At 38.1% G+C, this 13,063-nt stretch overlaps 1 pseudogene; it reads left to right on the top strand.

Annotated features, from left to right (window-relative positions):
* LOC132185076 (uncharacterized) overlaps positions 1-6,340 on the top strand; it is an 11,389-nt pseudogene extending 5,049 nt beyond the window's left edge.
* Positions 6,341-13,063: the final 6,723 nt, after the last annotated feature.

Genomic DNA, 13,063 nt, shown 5'->3' on the forward strand with positions numbered 1-13,063 from the left:
CGTCAAAAAAAATTTCTGACGTGTCACTTTTAACCCGTCAAAAAATTCAGACATGTTAAATCTAACATGTCAGAAATTTTCTGTTTCTGACACCCATAATATTAACGCTTGAAATACGTCAAAAATGTCCCGTCAGGAGGATTTTCTGACGTGTCAGACCACTTGACACGTCATAAAACTTATGTCAGCAAAAAATTGGTTTTTTGTAGTGTTAGCAATATGAATGGTTCACATACATTTGTTTCCTTGATCTATATGCAACTAGACCAATAAAAACATGAATTTGTGTTTTTAATCAGATTGTTCATAAATTTCTAGAAATAAACTTATATAGGAAAGCTTTTGCTCTTGATCCTTGATTTTGAAAATCAAGAATTTTGATTACCTGTAACCTAGACGTCAGATGCCATGTTAGAGGCTACATTTTCAAAGGTTTAAAACTAATATAAGTTGTTACACAGTAAAACATTCGAATAGTGAAAATATCGCTACAATGCGACATTTAAACCCAAATGTCACCTTTTGGAAGGCGACGTGTGAACAATGTGCATCATCTTTTTGAAAGGTAACGCTTTGCACTGTTCAAATGTCTTTATAATTGGAAAATGCTCCGCTCTCTTGTAGAGTCTCTCTAAACTGTGTTCACTTATCCCCTGTTTTCTCTTCCTTTTCTTTCCTTCTCTCCTATTTAATTTTCTCCTTCCTCTCTTTGATCTGTGGAGAACCTGAATCCAGAAATTGCTAATCTTATCAACCAGACTTCAGCTCTGAGTTGGTCAGATACCCCCCTTCCCTTGGTCATCCCACTCATCAATCCTATCGCCCCCCCTTCCCTTACTCTCGTGGGAAAGATATTTTCTTCTCAACCTCTTTCCAAAGTTACTATAAAAAGCAATATTTCTCTAGCTTGGAAATTTCTAAAATCTCTTGTTCTGAAGACAGAGATGATAATTTGATTGTTTTTACTTTTGAAAATTTGGAGGACCTCATTAGAGTGTTGGAAAAGTCCCCTTGGAACATTAAGGGTTCTTTTCTGTTCCTGAAGAAGTGGTCACATGAAGATGCCATTGAAGATTTGGATTTCTCAAAAGCTGCGTACTGGGTGCAAATCCATAATCTTCCTTTGGATTTGGTAACTGGTGAGAATGCTAATGGTATTGGTGCAAGTTTAGGAGAGCTGCTGGCTGTGGATAATGAAGATAACTTGAAGGCTTCGAGAAAAAGCTTCCTGAGGATAGGGGTTCTTCTAAATCTACTCAATCCCTTGGTACCTGGTTTCACACATCATAGACCTCCGAAAGCTCCTCTGTGGGTGCAGTACAAATATGAGAGGCTTTCTAACTACTGCTATACTTGTGGAAGATTAGGGCATCTCTCTTTTTCTTGCCCTGTGGATCCTAAACCTCCTGATCATGGCAGATATGGTGACAAGTTGAAAGCAAGTCCTCCAAATACCAGTAGGGTTGTTCAGCTCATTCAACCTAGGAGGCAGATGTCTGTGATTGAAGGTTCTAATGAGCTTGCTATCGTCCCTGTTCCAAATTAGCCTTCTACTGAGTCAAACCATTTCTCTATTCTTGGTCATCCTCACCAAACCCACCGAGACCAATCCACCTCCTCCCGCTCTTTTCCCATTCCCCAAGGTATTCTCCCTTCCCCAAATTACGCTAGTCACTTCTCATTGAGCCCCATTAATCCCAACTTTGTCTTTATTAAAAAGCCTTCTCTTGTCAAGTTTCCACCATACCTCAATAACTCCTCTTTAATTCTCACCAATACCGAGAAACTCAACTCTCTCAACCTTTGTTTACCTAAAAACACGTGGCCTTCCCCTACTAAGACTTCTATTGCTATTGGGTCCCATTCCCTTTCAACTTATAGTTCTAATCCCTACTTGGATCCTGTAGAACCTGGTTCCACCTCAACCAATCTAGTTACTCAAAATTCTAGTTCTCTCCACACTCCCTCGCATCCTGTCTCCTTTCCTGGACTAAGAACTCCTCTCTCCTTTGTCTCTTCTACTCAAAAAATGCCCCGTCATTCTTCTACCACCTCCTCTAGAAAACGTTACCATCCTTACCCCCAATCCTCCTCATCAAAAAAACCTAATATAGGTTCCACTCTCTCCTCCTCCAAAATTGATGATGATTTTTCTCAGAATGTTCAGAGTTCCTCTCCAGAAAATTCTTTGGCAGCCGGGGTGGCGGGCTTCAATCTGCCCCCACTAGCTCAATGAAGGTTTTAGCTTGGAATTGTCAGGGTTTAGCTCGTGGCCCGACAATTCGTGCTCTCCGAGCTTTGATCAGAACTCATCATCCTGATCTTATCTTTCTCTCTGAAACCAAAATTCCCTCTTCTTGTTTTCGCACCTCCTTGTTTGGTTTGGGTTTCTCAAAGTGGTTGGAAGTTCCTCCAGTTGGTATTCAAGATGGGCTTTTTTTGTCTTGGAAGCATGATGTGGACGTTGGACCGGTCAGACTTGACAAGAATTGTATTTCTTGTATTGTGTACTCGGATCCTCCGCATAGGCCTTGGTTGTTCTTTGGTGTGTATGCTCCTCATACCAGTCAGAGACGTTCAGAATTTTGGCCTCTTTTGGCTAGGTTGGGTAATTCTTTTGGTGGTGCCTGGTTGTTGCTAGGTGATTTTAACTCCATTTTGTCTTCTTCAGAGAAGAGTAGAGGCCGTGCTTTTGGTTCTTCTTCTCACGGAGATTTTGTAGACTTTGTTCATTCAAATGCTCTGGTGGACCTTGGTTTTGTTGGCAATAGATTTACTTGGAGTAATTGTAGGATGAGAAGGGCAAATATTTGTGAAAGACTTGATAGGGGTTGGCAAACCAGAGTTGGGTTCATCTCTTCCCAAACTCTTTGATTAATCACTTCCCGGCTACCCATTAGGTCATTGCCCTCTTTTGATCTCTACTTCTGGTACTTATCGTAATCTTCCTAAACCTTTTCGGTTTGAGGCTTTTTGGACTAGGGATAAGTCTAGTCATGGGGTCGTGGCAGAAGCTTGGTTGGGTGAGGTGGAAGGTTCCCCGGCTTTCTCTTTGAGTAGGAAATGGAAGAATACAAAGAATGCCTTGAAAAATTGGAATCATCACCATTTTGGCCATATTCAACACAAGATTAAATCATTGATGGCTGATATCAGTGTGATACAATCTATTCCGCACTCTGCTGGTAATGCGGCCAGAGAGCAAGTTCTTCAGGAAGCCTTGCAAGAACAGCTTTTAAGGGAGGAAGTCCTGTGGAAGCAAAAGTCTAGAGAGTTGTGGCTTACCTGTACTGACCTCAACACGAAGTTTTTTCATGCCTCTACGGTGTGCCGTCACAGGTATAATTCTGTTTCTAGTCTCAAAACTATAGAAGGTATTACTATTGTTGGTAGAGAGAATATAGGCAATTATTTGGTGCAGCATTTCAGTAACCAATTTACTACTACTAATCCTAATTTAGATAGTAGTCTCTCTGACTTGGTTGATAAGGTGGTCACAGATGAGGAGAATGTTAGTCTCTATGTAATTCCTGATGAGTATGAGATTTTCTTAGCAATTTTTGATCTTGGTCTTAACAAGGCTCCGGGTCCTGATGGGATGATTGGTTTATTCTATAAATTCTACTGGCCAATTGTTAAAGGCAGTGTGGTTTACTCAGTTCAATCTTTCTTTCGTGGTGGTTTTCTTCTCAAAGAATTCAATCACACCAACATTGCTCTTATCCCTAAGGTGGACAACCCTCACTTGGTGCATCAATTTAGACTTATTAATCTTACAAATTTCAACTATAAGATCATCGCTAAAATCTTATCCTCTAGACTCAAGCCTATTTTGCACAAGATAATTTCTCCTACTCAGTCGGCTTTTCTAAAAGGAAGATCCATTCACGACAATACCATTCTTGCTCATGAGTTAATCCATACTATGAAGCAAAAGAAAGGTAATGGTGGCTTAATGGCCTTGAAGCTTGATATGGCTAAAGCTTTTGACTCCATGGAGTGGGTGTTTCTGATAAAAATTTTAAACCTGTTGGGTTTTCATCCTACTTTGGTTCAGTGAATCAGTCAATGTATCACTACCTCCTCCTTCTCTATTCTCCTTGATGGTGCTCCTTTTGGTAAGTTTTGTCCGACCCGTGGTCTGCGCCAGGGAGATCCTCTCTCTCCATTCCTCTTTATATTGGGGTTTGAGATTCTTTCCAGATAAATTTTTCGTGAGGAAAATCTGAGTCTTCTTCATGGTATTAAAATGGCTAGAATGTGCCCTCCTATTTCACATCTTTTGTTTGCAGATGATGTTATTATCTTCTCTAGGGCTAATGTTTCTGAAGCTAGGGTGATTCTCAATTGTCTTAACACTTACTCTGCTTGGTCTGGGCAGCATATCAATATGGCTAAATCTGCAGTTCTTTTCAGCAAAAATTGTCGTGCCAGCTCCAAAGCTTCTATCAATGAGATTCTCAACTTGGCACGAATTCCAGCCATTGCTAAGTACCTTGGTATCCCTCTCTTCATGCATAGAAAAAAGCAGGATTCTTTTGTTGAGCTCAATGACAGGATTTTTGCTAAAATCTCAGGTTGGAAAGCTAGACTTTTATCTCAAGCAGCCAGAACCACTTTGATTAAGTCAGTGGCTAATTCTATTCCAACTTATCTTATGTCTTTATTCCTCCTTCTGAAGGCTTGGTGTTCGGCTATCAATTCTGGCCTTAGGAAGTTTTGGTGGGGCTATCCTCAAGAAAAGAAGCACAATCTCTCCCTTCTCTCTTGGGAAAGCATTTGCAAGCCGAAATCCTTGGGTGGTTTAGGTATTAGGACTATGGAATCTCTTAATAACTCCTTACTTGCAAGACTTGGCTGGAAGATGACTTCAAATCAATCCCTTCTTTGGGTTGATTCTCTTAGGAGTAAGTATCTCAAGAATGGTATTTCTTTTCTAAATGCTCCTACCAATCATAGCTGTTCTTGGCTTTGGAAGGGTTTGCTGAAAAATAAGAAGGTTGTTGAGAAGGGAGCTTGTATTTCCATCTCTAGTGGTTTGAATGTGGATATTTGGTCTTCTCCTTGGATTTCCTTTGATGCCTAATTTTAGGTCTATTCCTCATGCTAATTTGGATGTTTGCCCCTCTCTTACTGTGGCTGATCTTATTATTCTAGGGGAGCAAGTTTGGAATTCTCTCCTATTGCAAGACCTTTTTGATCCTGCATCAGTTCAACATATCCTCAGCATACATCTCCCTTATAGGCCTTCTTTTGACAAGTGGTCTTGGATTCCCTCTTCTTCAGGACTTTTTTCAGTGAAATCAACGCATGATCTCTCTCTTTCCATGGAAGGAAGGCCTTCTCCTCTTCATTCTGAAGCATGGTAGCTCCTTTGTGGGCTTAAATTCCAAGCAAGGTTTAAGCACCTTTTATGGAAGGTTGCTTGGGATATTTTGCCATCAAGAGCCAAGATTAGTCGCTTTGTGGTCTCTGATGACCCTGTTGCTTGGGTGTGTCCCTTCTGTAAGGGACCTTTGGAAACATTATCTCATTTATTCTTGGAGTGCAACCTGTCCATTGCTTTATGGAGCTCTTCTCCTTGGCAGATTTCCACCTCTAGGTTTGCAATTCAGCCTATCTCTAATTGGATTTCTGCAATCCTCTCTCCAATGGCGTCTTTTGGTATTCCCAAACCTGAGGTGAGAAAGTTCCAGCTCTTTGCTACTCTTGTTATGGATTTTATTTGGAGGGCTAGGAACTTGCTTATACATGATGGCCTTCAACCTTCTTCTAGTCAAGCCATTATTCAGGTTTCTAGCAGTCCTAATCACCATATTACTGCCTGGCATGAGCTTGATCTTCCCACTCTATGGGTGCCTCTGGTTGTAGGTTATGTAAAAGGCAATTTTGATGTTGCAATGAAAGGGTCTTTTGCGGTTGTGGCGGCAGTGATTAGTGGTGATATGGGAAACATTATAGGTGCTGCCACTCAGAAGCTTAATTCCTCTGATGTTCTGCAAGGGGAAGCTTCTGCAGCTTTGTTGGCTGCTCGGTTGGCAGTCTCCTCCGGTTGTGATAAGCTTATGTTGGAAGGTGATGCCCTTCTAGTTGTTTTGGCTATAAACAACCCATCTTTATTCTCTTCTTGGACTTTTGCTAATTGTATTTCTAATATTAGTTTAGTTTTTTCTTCTTTTCAAAGCTGGAATGCTTTGAAAATTTTTCGATGGGTTGTGCACATGCTCTAGCTAAATGGGCCGCTTCCAATCTTCTTTTTGGAAGCATTCCCACGGGATCTTCTATTCTCTCTTCCATTCGGATCAGGAATGGAAAAGATCTTCCCTTGTATATATATTGATTTTTTTAAAATAATAATAATAATACTTTTTCCCAAAAAAACATATATATATATATATATATATATAACAAAAAAAAATCAAATTAACTATCTTTTTCTAAAAAAAAAAAAACAAATTCAAATTAATTTTTTTTTTTTTAAAAAAAAAAAATAGAGGCAACCACTTCTCGTGGGGGGTCGGGGGTGGCTCACAGGCCACCCCCTCCCCCAGGGGTGGCTACTAGTTTGGCAACAAACTGGCAACAACCCAGCTATTATTATTTTTTTTAAATAATAATTTTATGAGTGTGGGTTAAGGAGGGAGAAATTTTGAAGTATTTGCGCGTGGTTGATTGTTATAAATACAAACTTTGAGCGCCAATTTTTTCAAAATTGGAGACGTTTAAATAGTAACATATTGTTCATGCATCGCCTTCGCGCGTGAATAGAGGCGCATGAACAGAGGCGCGTGAACAGAATGTTATTATTCACGCGTCGCCTTTCATGCGTGAATAATAACACTATTCAAACGTCACTTTTTTATGAATAGTGACGTTTAAACAGTAAAATGCCGCATTTTAGTGACGTTTTCCAAAAACATCACTATTCCAAATGTCATTAATTGGGCTTTTTTTAAAAAAAAAAAATTAATTTTTTTAATTTAATTTTTTTTTTTTTTTTTTTTTTTTTTATAGTGTCTGCTTGGAAAATAGTGAAGAAACTCATAATAAAATGGAAATTAAATACAAAATAATAAAGAGAGAAAATGGAAATAAAGAATAATAAAGTAAGAAATTGGAAATTTATGGATGGTTCAGTCTTAAATACGGATTTGGATCCCCGCCAATACTGCCAAAATTGTCCATCATGTTTTCTTCAAATCCTAGCCATCCAATGCTATCCAATGGCCACTAGCTTGACACGTGTCCCACTCAAGATAAATAATAAAATATTGTTTATTTTTTAAAAAGAAAATGTAAAATAAAATATTAAAATATTAAAATTAAAAGATGATTCGTGCACTTACGAGTACATTAAAATTTCACAACACCACTTCCATCTTTTCCAGGTTGAACCGAATAATGATTTCTTTGAGAGATTCATCATCCTGTTGCTGCAAGATTAGAAGATGACGTGACGGCTTCTTCCTTACCCAAGTAGCTAGGAAATAGATTAGGAACTTCTTGCCCAGATCTTCAAATTTGTCGATGAAGTTTACAGGCAGCTGTCGGAACCACTCCTGAGTGTTCCCTGAAAGGGTGAGAGGGAACGCTCAGCATGCCACTTCATCGGGAGTATCGTGGAGGCCCAGGTGGGTCCAGAAATTCTCCAAGTGTTCAACGGGATCTCCCATTCCTACATAACTCAGCATCTGGGGGGGCTTTGAACTTCTCGGGCAGCTTAAAGCTTTCTACCCGTTTGGTGAAGGGCAAGCCCGTGCCCATCAACAATTTGTCAATCAACGTTGACTTTCCTTCCTTCTTGTGTCCCATCTCTGCAAACTTCCGCTCCAGCTTTTGCTCTAGCTCTTTCATGACTGTGTTGATGTCCTCCTACATGTTTGGTTATCCTCGCTCCTCTCGGCGATTGTTTTACCGGATATTGTTAGAGATGAAGACCATATTAGAGAAGACCACTTCAAAGATAAGCCACAAGAGGAATCAAGATCAAGAAGGAGATAATATTTATCTTCTATATTATCTCCTTATATATATATTTATCTCTTTATTTATCTTATATTCTAAGAGATAATATTGTACTCGAAGTAGGACTCTAGCATTACGTTCCAATTCTCTTGTATAGATCATATAAAATTCAAATTGTACATTACTCTATATAATAAACGTAATAGTGTGCTGTTTAGGTATTCGAACCTAAAGCACTTACAATTTATTTTCAGATATGACCTCCACGGTTGTTTTCTTCCCCACGCCTCTCCCATCGCACACCTTCTGGGTTGGTCTGACTCTGCTCATCCTCTAGGTAGACCTCCGAGTTAGAGAGGTCCATCATTCGATTGAACAACTCGTCACGACTATACGGATCTATTCCGCTATCCTCTGGTTGGGTTGCTCCTCTCTAGAGCTTGGTTCTGTAGATTGGAGTGGGCGTCGTTGTTCTACTGGATCTTTGCCCGATTCTGGTTGCCGGAGTGTGTTTCGACTACCATACTAGATATATTATTTTTATGAGAAACGAGATCATCGTTCCCACAAATAGCGCCAAACTGTTAGAACAATTTTTGGTATGGTGTGAACACATTTTTCGGGCTCGAACTTGAAAAAGATAGACAAGGCAAACACGAAGAGAAAGCGCCTTGTGTTGAGCATAATCTCCCTCTGATGCCCAAGTAAGATGTAACAACCCAGGGAAAAGCGCTAGCCATATCTGCGCTATCACCCCAAAAGGACTAGTCAATTTAGAGCTTCCCTATAATTCATTATAAAGCCCAGTTTCACCTGATAACTAAGCAATGTGGGACTTAGCACCCATGACTATCTCTATAAACCATCCACTCTATGTAGGCTTCTTTTCATCTTCCCAATATGGGACCGGGGTATTACAAACTCCCCCTTTTAAACTCCTGACGTCCTCATCAGGTCCACGTCATGCAGTGCTCCAATACCACATGACCTGGCGTTACTAGGTGGCTCTGATACCACTTGTAACAACCCGGGGAAAAGCGCTAGCCATATCTGTGCTCTCACCCCAAAAGGACCAGTCAATTTGGAGCTTCCCTATAATTCATTATAAAGCCCAGTTTCACCTAGTAACTAGGCAATGTGGGACTTAGCACCCATGACTATCTACTCTATGTAGGCTTCTTCTCATCTTCCCAATATGAGACCGGGGTGTTACAAACTCCCCTTCTCAAACTCCTGATGTCCTCGTCAGGTCCACGTCATGCAGTGTTTCAGTACCACATGACCTGACATTACTAGGCGGCTCTGATACCACTTGTAACAACCCAGGGAAAAGCGCTAGCCATATTTGCGCTATCACCCCAAAAGGACTAGTCAATTTGGAGTTTCCCTAGAATTCATTATAAAGCCCAGTTTCACTTAGTAACTAGGCAATATGGAACGTAACACCCATGACTATCTCTATAAACCACTCACTCTATGTGGGCTTCTTCTTATCTTCCCAATATAGGACCGGGGTATTACAAACTCCTCATTTTAAACTCCTGACGTCCTCATCAGGTCCACGTCATGCAGTGCTCCAATACCACATGACCTAGCGTTACTAGGTGGCTTTGATACCACTTGTAACAACCCAGGAAAAAGCGCTAGCCATATCTGCGCTATCACCCCAAAAGGACTAGTCAATTTGGAGCTTCCCTATAATTCATTATAAAGTCCAATTTCACCTAGTAACTAGGCAATGTGGGACTTAGCACCCATGACTATCTACTCTATGTAGGCTTCTTCTCATCTTCCCAATATGGGACCGGGGTGTTACATAAGATCTCTGAGAAAGTGTATGTAAGCTATAAAATAATTCAGCATGTCGTTGATACCTGGGGTTCGGCCTATAAATAGGTTGATAGGATCACCCATATTAGAACTCTTCCTTCAATCTTATCTCAGTTATGTGGCGATCTTATCCGAGTCTTGTATTATGGTTTGGACTGAGAGTAGTAGCCGTGTGTAAACCCTAAGACAATCCTTATGATACTGGATAATCGCAAAAGGGAGTCCTAGACTCAATGAGACTCAATCACTGAGTATTAGAAGTTGATTTGGTCACTGCATCTGTTTATAGTAATAAGATAGTCCCCAAGAAACTGAGGGATTGGCAGCCCCGAAAAATACATCCCCGGGTGGTAAATTCTTGGGCGATTGTGTCTTGGCGATATCTTTCTTCCTTTCACTAATGACTTCCATGGGCCGGGCCTTTATCAACTTTGGATTATGTTGGCTAAGACTTGATACCATAGCTCTACTACTGGATTATGATCCTACAGCCCATTGAGTCGTAAGAGGAAGGATATTTTCCCAATGAATGGTATTTGCAGCAATTACTTATTTAAATTACTATCAATTTAGGTTATTAGCAGAGAATTCATGAAAATTCAGCTATTTCAATAAATTTTGAACAATCGGACTATTTATTCAAATAGACAAATTTTATATAAGCTCTATTACAATAACAATTAGGGTGCGTTTGACATTGCAATTTTATGAAGAAAAAAAAAATGATTTTAAAACAAATAGGAGAAAATGAATTATTTGGGATTATATTTTTAAAAAATTGTGATTTGAAAACGAAGAAAAAAAATTACATATTTTATGCATTTTTAAATCATTGATATGGAGGTTCTTTTTTGAAAATACACAATTTTAAAAGTCAAACTCCAATTTCATCAAAAACTTAATGGCATTTTTAAAAATCAAATTTTTTAAGCAAACATTTTTAAATCGATATTATTAAATTGTAATTTTTAAAGTCATAAATCAAAACAAATCCTTAAACAACTAATTGTTGTGAATGTCAATCGGACCATAATAAACGGCCCAACAAATAATATGTTACTCTTTTTTTTTTTGACATGTCCGCACAAAGAGAGGGGAGGGGGATTCGAACTAGTGACCTCCACTTCATTAAGTGTGGTCCCAGCCAATTGAACTACTTCTTGGGGACAATAATATGTTACTTTTAAAGAGACTCACGTGTTACATGCCTCATGCAACATGTCCTAGTTTGGTCCCAAAATTGACTTTTGCTTTGTGGAAAAATAGAACAAGTCGAGCCCTACAACAGCAATGGATGTTCACAACACACAAGATCGTCAATGATTCCATCTCCTTTTCCTATAATTCACCAATGATTTGGCATTTTAAAGTGAAAGAATTTGAATGTGTTGTTCTATACATAATGTTACAATTCGTTTGAGTTTGCAATTTAAAAAAGTATGAATTAAAAGTAGAGATTTAAAAATCTGTAATTTGACAACGTAATTTTTGAAAATGCAGTTAAGTGTATTTGCAAAATTGTAGTTTATCGTTTAAAATCACAATTTATCTTTAAAAATTTTACGTTTTCATAAAAGAACAAATTTATCTACAATTGGAAAATGCATAAATTTTGCATTTTCAAATTACAATTTTTTAAAAACGCAATCTCAAACAATCAATTTTATATGATTTGGTTTAACATTACACTTTTTTGTTTATGAAATAGCAATGCCAAACATAGCTTGAAAAAAATAAAAATAAAAATAAAAAGATAAAAAAAAATAAAAATAAAAATAATGGCTTAGAACTGTAGCAAAATTTGATTGATATGTGAAAAAATAAGTATGTTTGATATGAAAAAGTCAAAAAAAAAAAAAAAAAAACATAAATAAATGTTTGTTTTGTAATAATTTTTTATTTGAATAATAATAAAATGTGATTGATGTAATGTAAAAAATAAGAATGTTGAAGTAGAATTTGAGATGAATAGTGATTGATTTTTTTTTTTTTTTTTAAATTTTTTATCCATAGGTAAACAACCCCCCTATAAGAAGATGATCTTAACTCATTGTTCTCTTAGAGAATTCCTAGCAGCTTTTTCGTTGTTTTCTCTATATTTAAGATTTAACCTACTTTTTGCTTCCCTATGTTAAAATATGCTCCAATAGTTTCCTTTAATCGTTTCCTATATCATTAAAATATTTATTTATTTTATTAAAATAATATTTTCTTTTATTCTAAAAACATTTTTCTTTTTCTTTCCATCTCTCTCTCATCTCCGTCTTCTTTCTGTCCCTGACTTCTTCACTTTCATCTCCTTCTTTTCTTTCGCCCCAGCCGCACCTCTCTCCCTTTCTCGATCTCACTCTCTGCCTCACTCTCATCCCCCCATAGACCAGCAAGCAAGAGGAACAACCACAGACCAACAAGCATACATCAAGAGGAACAACCAGCAAGCAAGCTACAATGATTTTGGTTTCTTGAGGGGTTTTGATTTTGATTTTGATTTTGGTTTCTATTTTTTTTTTTCTTTTCTTTTGCAATCTACCTTTTTTGGTTTCTATGGTTGATTTTTGCAATCTATTGGAATTAGTTTCCTTAAGAGTTGAAAGTTGTCCATTAATCTTGTCCCTGCACCGCTTCTCTGCTTGGCTATGGCTATTGGAAGGAGTTGCACCTCCATCTTCTCCAACCCCTCCTCCTTCAGATGGGAAGCCATGGAATTGAAATCTGGAGCTGGTGGAAGCTGAGACATGGGGCGGCAGGGGCCAAATTTATACAACCAGCAAGCAATCTACTGGGTTTCTATTTCTATAGTTGATTTTGGTTTCTATTTTTTTTTTTATTGCAATCTACCGTCTTCTTTTTTTGGTTTCTATGGTTGACTTTTGCAATCTACTAGGTTTTTTTTTTTATCTGGGTTCTTTTTAGGGGGTGTCAAAAATTACCGGGAAACCGGGGTCTCGGTTCCGGTTCCGGTTTGAAAAATTCAAAAACTGGGTACCCCGTTCCGGTACCGGTTTTTGGTACCCGATTTTTAACAGGAATACCGGAACGGAGTTTTCATTTTATATATATATTTTACACTTAACTTTAGGTTTAGGGTATTTTAAAAAATTAAATTTTTATTTCTAAGGCCCAAATAAGCAAAAATATTGATTTTTTAAAATTTTTGGACTTTTTAAGGTTTTTTTTTTTTTTTTTTTTTTTTTGGAACAATCATAACAAAGTCTCTTTAATTTAAACAAAAAAGCTAATAAATTTTTAAAAAAATGGGCCATCTTAT

The sequence above is a fragment of the Corylus avellana genome, chromosome 1 (assembly GCF_965113065.1).
Source record: "Corylus avellana chromosome 1, dhCorAvel1.hap1.2, whole genome shotgun sequence".
Lineage (NCBI taxonomy): Eukaryota > Viridiplantae > Streptophyta > Magnoliopsida > Fagales > Betulaceae > Corylus > Corylus avellana.